This window comes from Camelus bactrianus, chromosome 9 (genome assembly GCF_048773025.1).
Source record: "Camelus bactrianus isolate YW-2024 breed Bactrian camel chromosome 9, ASM4877302v1, whole genome shotgun sequence".
NCBI classification, from domain to species: domain Eukaryota; kingdom Metazoa; phylum Chordata; class Mammalia; order Artiodactyla; family Camelidae; genus Camelus; species Camelus bactrianus.
This window is the reverse complement of record NC_133547.1, coordinates 31,736,650-31,751,505: the sequence shown is the minus strand read 5'-3', so window position 1 is coordinate 31,751,505 and position 14,856 is coordinate 31,736,650. Positions and strand designations below refer to the sequence as shown.

General features: G+C 36.4%; 1 long non-coding RNA gene across 2 annotated transcripts in view; it reads right to left on the bottom strand.

The window, feature by feature from the left end:
- Window positions 1-14,856, bottom strand: part of LOC105065340 (uncharacterized) — a 72,143-nt gene that overhangs the window by 21,905 nt on the left and 35,382 nt on the right. Inside the window, exon 3 of one of the 2 annotated variants that reach the window (XR_012509126.1) lies at window positions 1,119-1,185. This is a non-coding gene — a long non-coding RNA (uncharacterized LOC105065340). Of the gene's footprint in view, window positions 1-1,118; window positions 1,191-14,856 lie in introns of both variants that reach the window. The other variant, XR_012509125.1, reaches the window with a different exon arrangement.

Here is a 14,856-nt window from a genome sequence, read left to right as displayed (position 1 = left end):
TCTTGGTATAAAACCTGTTACATGAAGTAACCAAGTAAAATTTATTTTTGTTGTGAAAAAAATGCTATCACTTTCAAAAGTTCTACTGTTTACGAATCTTTGAGATGTGTTCCCGTGAAACATCAAATGATGTTATTCATCAGCACAAAATAATGTTGGATCTCACTCATTCTCAAGGCACCATCTGTACCCCCATCTCAGGGACCCTCCATGTTTGTTCTTCCTACAGTTCCTGGCTTGTTTGTTTTTTAATTGATCAACCACTCATACATCGCAAGGTAAGTACTATTTTTATCCCCACTTACAGATGAGGATAGCCTGGTATGAAAAATGGTTAAATAACTCCTAAAATGTGAACCCATCTTATGTTAGTAATTGGACTTCTATTCAACTACCTACTCGCTCAAACAAGGAATGCCAGAATGTTGAAAAACTTAAGAGCAGAAGTATGAAATTTATGCCATAAGGTAAGAAAAAATTTAAAAAACTATACAAAGGGAAAAAAATGCAGTCAATAGGCTGAAACAGCAAAATAGTTTGTTGGGGGCCAAGCATAAGGATATTAAGATGAAAAGTGGCAATGAATATGAATAAGAAGCAACACTAGAAAAATTTATGAAAATTTAAGATAATGGAAAGGAAAGAATAATGGAAATGGGGAGGGAAGAAGCAGACAGTTTTTATTGGCCTCTAACACATGATTATTGAATAATTCTGAGAGAATATTTCCTATATTAGACCAAAACAGAATAAAGAAACATCTATGTTTCTGGGATTAAAGATGTTGTGGACATTCATGATTGTTTGTAATCTGTCAGTTAATAGTTTATTGTATCAGAAAGCATTTCTATTATGACGGCTTAGAGGATGCACTTTGTAGACAACCAGGAGCTCAAATCCTGGCTCTCCGACTTCCTGTTATGTTTCTGATCTTGGCAATGGTGTACCAGAGCCGCCTCCTACTGGTTCATGGTCGCTGACTATGTGCATCTCTTCTCAATGTCACGTTTGCTGACATCACACTGGTAGTTTGAAATCAGCCAGTGGAGACTAGTTACATCACAAATATTGGCAAACACTATAAATTAGGGCTTTTTCCCCCCCATGTGCCAACTTACCAGCACCCCCTGGGACCTTGGGCAAATTCCCTCATCTTTCTGAGCTTTAGGTTTTTTTTTTTTTTTTCTCACCTGAAAAAAAAAAATAGTATGACAGGTCCTCATAATATTCTGCAGACCTTTCAATGAACAATATACTTCACATGATTCCTGGTACCTAGTGTTTAGGACTAAACATCAATAATAATAGCACTCTAGTAATTTAAGTCAGCCTGTTCCACAAAACATCGAACCATCTTGCTTTCCTAACACACTGGAACACATTGCATTTAGTTTATCAAAATTCCAGGACAGGGGGATTTGCAAAAATTATTTTACTGACTTTACAGATGAAATGATTTCTCCTATATGTTACTAGATTTTGTAAAGAAGACAATTGTTAACGCTTGCACAGTAAATTTCTTCTGTATGATTAATTTAAAAAAACTTCTGTTTCCTACAGTGACTCATATAGAAGCTCAAGGGCATCCTTTGGGATTTTAACCCAAGATCCCTAAATTGGATTAAATCCATGGCTTTAGTTCTTCAAAACTTCTTGATAAGTTAGTACAAGGACTGACGCTGGCTATAGACCCCACTGTTTGGAAAGCTCAAACAGAAAATTCTGAGCCAGAGGCCACTATGTCTATCAAGATGACAGGCAGTGTGTATGCCTTGAAACTTTAAAGGTAGGAACAGCAGGAAATGAGGAATTCAGGAAAAGATTAAACAGTTTAGAGATAACTGGCTAGTCTCCTACCTCACAACTCTCTCATCTGGGTAATCTTCAATATGGATTTATTCCTAAGATCCTTGGTTCATTTCTCTGGTCTTGGAACATAATCCTTCATAATATTTTAAGAAAAGTTATACATACACACTTTCCCCTATAGTTCACAAAGTATGAAGACAGTTTTGCTGTTAAAAACATCAAGTTGAATTTTAATGTCCTTTAGTACTTCAAAGACTTTGTAGTAGATCGTCGACAAGGATGGCTAAAAGAGCCCCTCCTATCTCTGTCTGCACACAGCTCTGTGTTGTGACTTTACTGTTCCTCTCGTCAAGAGGTAACGTTTCTCTATTTCTTCCATCCTGGCTTTGTCAAGGGGCTTGCTTGGGCCAGTAAGACAGCAGCAAACATGATGAAAGCGGAGGATTGACAAACACTTGCCCAGCTGGGCTTGCCATCATTGCTGCCCTGAGACTGACGTGTGAATAACCTCGGGCTAGCCTCCTGGAGGATGAGAGGCCGCGTGGGGTGCAGAAGAGTCACACTAGCTAAAGGCCCCTGGACCAACCAAGCTGCTGAACACCAGACACATGAGAGAGGCCATTCGAGATTATTCAGCCTTAGAAGACCTGTCTACTAACTGGGCAACCAATTTATCATCCCACTGAACCATAAGCCAAAAATAGAATAGTTGTTTGAATCGAGGGGTCAGCCAATCTGCAGTCCATGGGCCAAATGAAGCACACCACGTGTTTTTGAAAATAAAGTTTCATTGGAACACGATCACACTCATTTGTTCATGCGCTGTCTAAGGTTGCTTAACACTACAGTGGGATAGTTGAACAGTTGGCAACAAAGACCGTATTGGCTGCAAAGTCTGAAATATTTACTGTCTCCTCTTTCACAGAAAAAAAAAAAAAGAAATTGCTGATCCCTGTTTTAAGCTGTTAAGTTGAGAGGGGCGGGGTTTTTAAGCAGCAATAGAAAAATGATACAGATTTATTTTCAAAAAAATAAGAACATGTCTCATTTCTCACTAACCTAATAAAGCCTTATGCTCATGCAAAAAATACATTTTTGTCAGGGTCAACAATCTCTTTTACGGCAAAAGCAGTACTATTTCCGTTTGCATTTCTAAATACAATTATGGGGATGCTAGCTGTGCACCGATATCTGTTTTTTTCCTTTTTCCCTAGTCATATATTTGGACGTGGACTTATAGCCACTCCGTCAGAGATTATGTTCACAAGTCCCATTCTCAGTTACATGTGACCACAGAACAAGGTTTTCACTCCTGGATTATGAATGGAAATTATGTATGCGTTTATTGGGCTCTCCTCACGTTCTCGGTCCCTTTCCCGTTCCATTTCCCTGGCTGGAAAACCACAGAAACCTGGTTTACCATGCAGACAGGGAGAATGCCCTAGAGAATGGAGGAGATACAATGAAAGAAAACGTAGTCACTTAAAAACTGTGTGGAGCAGAGCCACACCGTCCAACTTGGACCACCAGTTAATGTTGGACTATTAACATGTGAGAGAAATAAACTTACACCTTCTTTAATCTTTAAGCCATTGAATTCTCCTTGAGAGTCTTTTTTTTTTTTTTTTTTTGCAGCAGGCTCCTCTTATCCTAACTAATACAATAGTTTTATGCAAGATACTTTGGTGCCAAAATGGTATAGTTCGTAGAACATTGGATCTAAGGTCAAAAACTCTGGAGTACTTTGATAAACTTTGCCCCAATTTTCTGAATTGGCCAGAGGCTAGTCACTTACAGTAACTGTGATTTTGCTTTCCTAGATAAAAATATACAACTCCACATAGGCTAAGCAGGAATTTTGAAAACTGACCTTTCTAATTCCTATTTCTACCAAGCAAGAGGGCCACGATCACCGGTGATTGCCCTAGGCACGGGCCATTTCAGTCCCAGGAAGTGCTCATATACCAACATAGGGCTTTAGGTAACATAATGGGAAATAATCAAGGTGAGTTTTTGGCACTTGGACAGATCGGGATGGTTTTCCTTGAAAAGACACATATACTCCATTTCAAGGCAATTAGAAGAAAATTGGGGAAGAGGATTTTAGTTCCATTCTGAATATACACTCAGTGATGGCAGCAGCGTGTGTGAGGGGAACTTGTTAAGCACACAAATTCTAGTTCTCTTTCCTCCTCCTCACACTCTCAGAGGTTAAGTTTCAGTAGGACCAGGGGCGTTGCCTATAATCTCCATATTTAAATACCACCCTCAGTGATTCTATGACAGCAGGTCAGTGACTCTTCTTTGGAAACCACAGGCATAGCACAAATTATATGAACATATTAAGACTCAGCTCCAGGAAGTGCAGAAATCTAGATGCGGCAAATAAATTCTGGAGTATAAGAGTAAAAATCAAGGTTTCCAAAAGAAATCTTCTAGGCTTTTAATATTCTTTTATGAATGATTTTGTTGAAAAACAAATAAGGAAGAATTACCAAATACAACAGTAAAAATGAAATTGGCCCATTTTGCCTGTGAACTTCCTACTCAGCATCCAGAGCCAGTTTAAAAGTAATCACCTTTGGAAGTTACACTGGGCGTCTCTGCCATGTGCTTTCATCATACGCCATAATTTCTGGATCAGACCCAGGATTGCGCTGAGTTTTAGTTATCTAGTCGCATGTCTTCCCTGATGGACTAAATACTCTTTAAGGAAAGAAACTGTCTCTCTCTCGCTCACCAAATTATCCCCAGAGCTTGTAGGATGCCAGGAATATGCCAAGTGTTTAACCAAAATTTACTGAAGGACTGAATTTCTGGATGGAAAACAGCAGGTTGATTTTACCAACATGGGAAACAGACACAAACAGTAACAAGACCAGGTGGAAATCGCTTAACGGGTGTGAGTGTATCAGACAGATCATCACTTAAGCAATACAAGCGCATCAGAGCTATATTCAGAAGACAATGCTGGGTCATGATGCCTTGAGGACATTCTAGTTTGGAGAAGGGAACAGATTTTAGTGCAGGGCCAAGGGCTGGAGATAAACCATTATGGATCCTAATTGTTCGTAAGAACAATCTCCCTGCAAGAACTGTCACAGCTTCGGGGAAGGGAGTGAGTCACTGTGATTTTCTGTTCTGTTATTCTATAATCACTGTGTTTATTCTTCTATGTTATTAAATATTCTTTTGGATAACGTTGCGGATGGTGTGCTTGTGAGGAGTGGAGCTGACATTTGGATTTCCCAGCTATCAGAGAAGTAGTCATTCTAGATATAAGAATCCGAACTTGAGCAAGCAAACAATCACACAAGTGAAAAGCAGAATCTAAACAAAAGTCAAACTGATAGAAGCAGAGAGTGAAATGGCGGTTGCCAGAAGCTGGGTGGTGGCGGAGATGGGGAGATGTTGGTCCAAGGGCACAAACTTTACGTTATAAGTTGAATAAATCCTAATGTACAGCATGGTGACTATAGTTAATAACACTGTTATGGTATACTTGAAATTTGCTAATAGAGTAGACCTTAAGTGTTCTCACTATGAAAAGCAAAAACGGTAACTATGTGAGATGACAGATGTATTAATTAGCTTGACTATGGTAATCATTTTACAATGGATAGCAAATCATTACATCTTACACCTTAAATATGTACAATTTTATTTGTCGATTATAACTCACTAAAGGCAGGGTGGGGGAGCACAGCTGACTTAAAACATACTCATCTCTCCAGGTGATGTTTCTGACAGACTCGTTTAAACGTAAGCAAAATATATTATTAGTTTGCTTCAGAATTCAGGTTTTAAAGTTCTGTGTATGCCAGAGAAAAAATGAAGGACACTACTACATTAGAGGAGAAGCGGAAAGAGCTTGTGAAAACAGTACAAATGCAGGCTGAAAAGCGGGCAAGCCGGTCCCAGCAAGCCGCCAGCCAGCTGCATGAACTGGAAAAAGTCACTTAACCTTTTCTCTACCTGGATCTCATTAGTAAAATTAGGAGGCAGGATGAAATAATTTATAAGGTTGCTATTAGCTTTAAAATATTTATGAGTTCAGAGCCTTTAAAAACTTGGTGTCTTCAGCAAAAAACAGCACTGTAAAAAATTTTTTTTCAATATTCCTTTTATCTATAATGGAAACAAGTTAAAAATAATAGCCCTAATGTTCAGAAACCCATTAAATATTTACTGGTTGCTCTCTTGATGACCATTTTGATTCAATATGTATGTATAAATCATCAATATTTTTAAAATTCAAAAATGTGCACAAAGGAATTTTATAGCTTCTCTGATGGCTTTGAACTGCAGCGTGACACACTTTCTTGTTTGGGTAAGTGTTTTTTATGCTTATCATTTGTCAGTAAGCCCTAGAATCTAAGTATAATATTACATAGACATGCTAAGTGCTTAGTTTATCATTATAATTTTCCTCTTGAATTGCAAATTGTGTAACTTTTTTAGAGTTTCCTCATTTATTTTTTAAGTGTTAGTGTCCAGGTAACAACCAAAAAAAAAAAAAAGGAACTTTTCCAAACTACGTGGTGTGCTAATACTGAAAATAAAATGTGTGCTATTTACCTTGAGGGAAATGTAATTAAGGATAAAGAGGAGATATAAATAGATAAGGACATATGTTTATACACAAATAACGTGATAGTACTATTTCATAATTCTGTGCACTTTCCTTACTTTAATTGAATCAATGTCCCTGCTAATTTTTTATTTTTAATACAAAATTATCATTTATTTTTCTTAATAACATATTACTATCTTTTTTTGTATTTTCCCCAAATATATTTATGGAATAATTCTCCGTCCTAGATGTTGTACAGTAAATATTTGTTGATTGATTAACCTTTTCAGTGCTGCTTCCAACACCTCCTTCCCATCCTCAGAGTGACAAACGCTGTCCCTGCCTGCCTCCCCAGCCTTCCACCCCCGCTTCTTCTAGGGGCACGTGAGGCTGTTGTCGCCAATGCGACACAAGACAACATCCTCTCAGAAGATTTTTTTCTTACTTTTCAGACAAAAGGAAGAGATGCCTTTTCATCCAATCTTTGAATAGTCTTTTGAGAAGCTATCTGGAGCTGCTGTAGCCTTGTAAGGCTGGAGAGAGTCACAGACATGTTGAGGAGGGCAGAAAAGACAGATCTGAACTAAGCCTGTGCTACCCCACATCTGTAAAAGAATTCTTGATACATGACATAATACATTTTCCTGATTGTTTAATTCACTTTTAGTTGGGTCTCCTGTTTCTTGCAGCTGAAACTGATTAACACTCATTCCTGTATTTCCAATCTCTATCTATATAAGCATGATCCTCTTATAAAGCCTGCCTAGTCTGAAATCGTGTCAGAGTAAACTAGCACACGAGCACTGTTTCCTTTCAGAAAGAAACCGGTCACAGGTGTTAAGCACTACCCTAACCTATAATAATAATAATGATAGTAACTTACAATTATTGAGCACTTTCAATATAAAGGACATTGTGCTATGAACTTTACAGACAGTATTTTATCTCTACAGCAAACTTCTAAACTTCTAAATTGGGGAATAACATTATCTCTTTTTTAAATGCAGAAAATATGGCAGAGAGATAAGTAACCTGCCAGAGATCCACAGCTAATAAGTGAATTAATGGAAGGTCTGATTACAATCAGCTAGTTGTCATTATGCAATTTCTTACTGTATGCGTGTTTACGGTATGGGGCACACGTGGACTTTTGGCAGCACGTAGGAATAAAATAAAAACAGACTGGCACATCATCTTGGTGTTCTCTACGCTTTTGGGGTATATTACAGCTCTGTGCATGGACTGCACTGATGGTTTGCAGGCACGGGAGTGGGGGCATATAGCCCTATGTGTATAGCATATGTAATTCGAGGAAGAATATTTAAATGACATCTAGCAATGCCGACATTTGTCTACATTAAGAAAAATTTACATGTTCACTGGTAGTTTCAAAGTTATAGGCACACCACTGAACACAATCAGAAAAAAACATGCCAAATTTCCCTGGATATACTATATACCTCCTCTGCACTGAAAAAAATAGCAAAGTGAATTGGAAAGCAGACCACTAAATTGAATAAGAGTTTATCAGTTTAAAAATTACTCTTTTCTTGATTTTGAGAATCGAAGAGACTTAGAATATAAAGTGTGATTTTTTTTTTCCTGAGTTGACCACAATTCAAGATCTATAGTGAATAAAACTTGGTAATAAAATTATTAAATCTCATTTTCCCAAATAATTTTATCAGTAACTAATGATAAACCTTGCTCTACTCAAAAGACATGATATTTAAAACTAATTTTTAATTTCTACATATTTTTTATTATATAGCATTTGATATATAAAAATTAATATATATCAACAAAATATTTGATACATAAAAATCATGAAACATGAAAATAAAATGTCATGAATCTCCCAGTCAGCTCTCTCAGAAAGCAGACTGTCACCCAGGTCACTGAGGCTGTATCTGTGCTTTCCTCCAAATCCCATTCCCCTGCCATTTCCAAAAGATAACTGATCTCTTGAATGTTGGGTTTATTGTTTCTTTGCTTTTTCATAGATTCTATCATAAACATATCTATTTCTAGATTTTGAAGAGTATTATATGACATTATGTGGTTTGCAACTTGCTTTTCTCACTCAAGGCTATGGTTCTTCGATTTATCATGTTTATCATGTAGCTACAATTTGTTCGTTTTCATGGCTCCGTAATATTCCACTGAATGCCTATACGACAATTTTTTAATTCAGTCACTTATCAAAGAATATTTCGCTTTTTTCTAGTTTTTAAAATTGCTATTAGAAATATATTAATTGTATTATCTCTACTTTAAACTACCTCTATATTGGAATTTCTTTCTTTTTAATGTAACAACAATTGAAAGAGGTGACTGGAACTCTCCGTCTATGATTGGGGATTTGTCACTATGCTCTTGTTTCAGCCATTTTTGCTGTATATATGTTTTACATGCTTTATTAGGCACACACAATTTAATTATTTAATTTTTCTGATGAATTTTCTGCCACTATGTATTTAGCCACTTTATTCCTAATTATGCTGTTTTAGTCATTATTATGTTCATTTTATCTTTAATAGAACTACAGTAGATTTTTTATATTAACATTTGCCTACCATATATGTTTCTACACTTCCTTCATCTTTTCCATGTCTTTATGTTTTAGTGGTGGCCATTTGGATGGGGGATTCTAAAAATACCTTTTTAGTTGGTTTAGTCCCTGTTTTAAATAAGCTTTCCTAGAAAAAGGACCTTGAAGCAAAAGCTTATGTGCTACAACTTTCTTGGGGTGCAGTCCTAGAGAAGCAGGAGCGAAGGAAAAACTGATGCCAATAAGGAGTGTATTTCTGAGCAGGTCACAGCTTTGCATCACAGTTGGTTGTTAACTGTTGCAGGAAGTCTCCAGAAGGGCTATATATAGTTATTGCACTTGGAATAGGCCATTGAGGAGAAAGAAAGGAAAACAATTTATTTTTAGGATTTTTCTCTTTTTTCTCCGCCCCACCATGCGGTACCAACTCCCAAATTTCTAGATTGTGTTAGCTGGCTCCTCCAGGTATATACTAGGGAAGACAGAGCTTCCAGGCACCCAGCACAGCCAATAGGCAGATGCAGCATCTTTATGTCAGTCGGTACAATGCGTGGAGGCTTCTAACGTGGCCATGGAGGTGGCAGTACCGGTGGCAGTGTTCAGGGCTTCCGAAACTGTAGAAGGTGTGAGTGTTTGCTAGAACTTCTTTCCCTCCACCCCAGCACTAGAGAGGCATGTGGCCAAGTCCTAAAGATGTAGGTGGTTGAAAGCAGATCTCAGGCAGTGCACAAACTGAGCAGAGCACAGTCCATCCCTGCACCACTTGGATCAGCTTTCAGTCAATCTCACGTCAGGACAGGTGCCCACACTTTTTCCTCTGAAAGCTGAGGTGCAAATCCAGTCTGTTTAGGAGGTAGTGAATTGTAGGAAACTGAAAAACTTACAGAGTTCTAGCAAATCACAGTTACAGTCCTCACTGCTGCAGCCGGTCCAGTGCTATAATTAAAGGATTTAAGGAATAAAAAGTGGAGAGAGTAATAGAAATGCAGAGAGAAAAAAAGACGGCATTATGCTAGGTTTAGAATACTTAAAACTTGCACGGATTCAGAAATTATACCATGTCTAGTTTTTTCTTATTTTCATCCCCCCTCCCACTAACCAGATGTCAAACATTTTTCACTTATTATGGAATTGATCTTTTTAACATTTACCCCTTTATGAATACTTTTAGAATGAAAAATGCATTTTTTAACTTCTCCTAAATGCGGTGAGAATGGATTTGTTTTGTAATTTCTAAAATTGATTCTACTTATGAGTGGTCCACCATGCAGCAGAATGCCAGTTATATAATGAAGTTTCTCACAATTCTACTTGAATTTCTGAAGGGGCTATGAAGATTAAGCCGCTGTAAAAAAATGTAAAGACAAAACAGAAAGCTGACTGCTCTACACCCAATATAGAGTATATATTTAGTTAAAAATTTACTTTGAAATGTTAACCAGATTTTTCCAGGTACAACTTGATGGGATATAACTTATTAGTAGAAGAGAGAAAAGAAAGATAAATATATTTTAAAATAAGCTTAGTGGAAGGGGGGAGGGGCAACACATTTTACGACAAAAAGATATTCCACACATACGTGGAACTCTTCAAACTTTGGAAGGAACAGAAAGAATAGGAAAACAAGGAAAGAGGACAAAAGAAGTAAAACCACTGGAAAATTCTGTAAAGAATTCCCATGACACTCTGCTTTACAAGGTGACCATGAACGCAAGGCATACTGTGAAAGAGGGACTTCAGCTACCTGAACCTTCTCCCAGAGCAGAGTATCTGAACACATGCTAATTATGTTGATGATAAATGTATGCCTAGAAGGATGCCAGGAAAGTAGTAAGATTTAGAATATCAATAATTGATTTTTGTCGTTGTGGAAAAACCTATTGTTGATACAAAAGTGACAGGACAATTAGAGAAATGATGGCCATATATTAAGCATGATCCCTGTGTGCTAGTTTTGTACCTGCTCCACTGACGCCTCACAGCTTCCCCTTCCAGCTAACTAGGGGATCGAGGGCAGTTCCTGGGTGGAGTTCTGTGAGACAGACCTGATCACAGGAGTAGGGTAAAATTCCTTCACAGATTGTAGAACGTGGAGTAGAGAAACATTAAAAAGTCAAGATCCAAGGGCAAGGCTGGGATCAAGCAAAGCACTCTAGTCACATCTCCATCTGAGGAAGATGGGCTGAGATGTTGAAACTGGGACCAAGTAACAGACCAGAAATCTGTGCCCTTGCTAGACAGGCTTTTGAGAGCATTTCTAGAATCACTGAGCTGGGAGAATTTACCTTAGTCCTGCAGGATGTAGCTGGTTCAAACATTGCCCAACTCTTAAATTAGACTTTTTTTTTTTCTCTTAGGATTTTATTCTTTTTGTCTTCTCTTATTGAAAAAAAAAAAAAGTCATTTCAGTGAGTTTTCTTATCCATACATTTTGATGACTCAAATCTTTATCTGCAGTATCATCTTTCCTGAATTCCAGATCATATTTCCATTTGAGAATCTTACAACTAATTTAGAGGCAAATTCTCTGAAGTTATCTTAGAACCCAACACTTCTTCATCTACTTAAAATCCAGAGCTTTTAATATCATCATCTACCAAATATTCCAAGGGAGAATTATTTTGAGGATTCCTTTACTTTCATGGTCCTCACATTTAGCTGATCACCAGTTACATTTCATGAACATCTCTCAGATCTTTCACTACTTTTTTATTCTGCTGTTTTCAAACGTATCCCAAATCCTAGTCACATTTTGTCTTTAATATTAATTTTTGCCTTCATAATTAGTCTTTCTTCCCTCCAATTCACTATCCATATCAGTCTTTTCTTTCTATGATACCAATATAACTGGATCAAAGTCTGCTTTTGATGATTATTTCCTCTTTATAGGAAAACCGAGGGTAAAGAATCATTTAAATTGCGTAGATAGTATTAAACTGTATGTCTATGCCATATTGATTTACCCATTCTACTGTTGATGAATATTTGGGTTGTTTCCAGCTTTTGGCTAAAGTGAATAGTGCTGTTGTAATGATCAGAACATATGTATATTTCCTAATGTATGTTTTCTTTTTTAGGATTTTATTCTTTTCCTCTTCTCTTGTTGCCAGAAAAGAAGCCATGCCAATGACTTTTCTTAACCATACATTTTGATGACATATTATGTATATATTTTTTGGTGAAAAAAATATATATATATATTCTATTGGGTGTATATCTAATATACATATATGCTGGTAGTGCATATATGCAGCTTTAATAGATACTGTCCAACCACAGTCCAAAGTAGTTGTTAGCAGTTTACATTCACACTAGCACTACTTGGGGTTTCAATTGTACCATATACTCACCAACAGCAACATTGTCCTTATTTTTTTTTTTCCCCATTTAATCCATTCTGGTGGGTAAGTAACGGTATCTTAATCTGGTTTTAGCTTGCACTAACTTGATGATCAATTAAATTAAGCATGTCATCATAGTCATGGGCCATTTGGATGTCGTCCCATGTGAACTGTCTATTCAAATCATTTGTGTATTTTCTCCCTGGACTATATGCTTTTTTCTTATTGATTTGAAGATGTTCTTAGTATATTCTAGATAAAATTGTTTTGTCAGATAACTGTCATCTCTCTCTCTCTCCATATCTATAACTATCATCTATCTATCCATCTATCCATATATATATCCTTTATCATTGTGTCTTGGTTTTGATTCTATTAATGGTGTTTCTGATCAGCGGACATTCTCAATTCTATGTAGTAAAACTTACTTAAATATTATCCAATTAATCATTTTTTCCTTTATGTAAACGTAATGCTGTGTCCCGATGAATAAATCTTTGTCTTTTCCAGCAACAAAAAATCCATTCTGTTTTTTTCTTAATCCTTAATTGTTTTACCTTTAATACTTTGATCTACAGTCCTTCTGACATTTACTTTTCTGTATGGTATGTGGTAGTTGTTGCATTTCTATATAGTAACAATGAAGTCTCTTAAAGAAGAAATAAAGAAAACAGTTCCATTCACAGGAGCGTCAAAAACAATCAAATACTTAGGAATAAATTTAACCAAGGAGGTTAAACTACAAGATTTTGGTAAAAGAAATTGAAGAAGAAACAAAAAATGGAAAGATGCCCATGTTCATGGATTGGAAGAATTCATATCTTAAAATGTTCATACTACTCAAAGCCATCTATATATTCAATGCAATTCCTATCAAAATTCTGATGGCATTTTTCATAGTTATAGAAAAAAACTCTAAAATTTTTATGGAAACAGAAAATGCCAATTCAAAGCAATCCTGAGACGGAAGAATGAAGGTGGAGGCATCACACTTCCTAATTTCAAACTGTATTACAAAGTTACAGTAATCGAAACAGTGTGGTACTGGCATAAAAATAAACACATAAACCAATGGAACAGTATCAAGAGCCCAGGAATAAATACTTGCATATAACAGCCAACTAATATTTGACAAGAGAGCAAGGAATAGTCACTGGAGAAAGAATAGTCTTTTCAGTAAGTGTGCTAAGAAAACTGGATAACTATAAGCAGAAGAAAGAAACTGGACCCCTATCGTACACCGCTCACAAAAAATTAACTCAAAATGATTAAGATTTAAACATAAGACCTGATACTGTAAAACTCCTAGAAGAAAGCATAGGGAGAAAACTATGACATCAGTCTTAATGATTTCGTAGATATGACATCAGAAGCACAAGCATCAAAAGCAAAAATTGATCAGCTGGACTACTTCAAACTAAAAAGCTCTGCACAGCAAAAGAAATGATCAACAAAATGAAAAGACAACCTATGGAATGGGAGAAAATATTTATAAATCATATATCTGATAAGGAGTTGATATTCAAAATATATGAAAGACTCAAACAACTCAATAGTAAAAAACAATCAATTAAAAATTGGCAGAGGAACTGAATATTCATTTTTCCAAAAAAGACGTACAAATGTCCAACAGGTACAGGGAGAAGTACTAAACCTTATTAATAATCAGAGAAATGAAAATCAAACCACAGTGAGGTATCACCTCACATGTCAGAATGGCTATCATCAGAAAGACAAGAGATAAGTATTGTCAGGGATGTGGAGAAGTTGGAACCCTCCTGCACTGCTGGCTGGTGTGTAAAGGCGTACAGCCAGCATGGAAAATACCATGGATGCTCCTCAAAAAATTAAAAATAGAACCACCATAGAATCCAGCAACCCCACTTCTGGGCATATACCCAAAGGATATGAAAACTGATTTTTGAAGAGATATCTGCACTACTGTGCTCATCACAGGAGTATTCATAATAGTCAACATATGGAAACAAACTAAATGCGAATGACTAATGGAAAGAGATGCAATACACATCTCTCTATATTTCTATCTATCTGTTATCTATCTATCATCTATTTATCTATCTATCTACTGCATATTAATATCACATACACAATGGAAAATTACTCAGCCATGAGAAAGAAGGAAATACTGTCATTTGTGACAACATGAATGGACCGTAAGTGAAATAAGTCAGACAGAGAAAGACAAATACTGCATGATATCACCTATATATGGATTCTAAGAAAACTCAACTTTTAAAATAAGATGAATAAGTTCTGGGGATCTAATATGCAGCACTGATGATTATAGTTAATGATATTGCATTATATACTTGAAAGTTGCTAAGAGAGTAGATTGTAAATGTTCTCACCACAAGAAAAAATGGTAATTATGTGATGTGATGAACAGTGTTAGCTAACGCTACGGTGGTAATCACTTTGCAATATATAAGTGTATCAAATAAACACACTGTACATCTTAAACTTATACAGAAGTATGTGTCAACTATATCTTAATAAATCTGGGGGGAGCTTTTTTTTTTCACGTGGAACCAGCACTCCTAACTCCCCACTCCCTGCTCTGT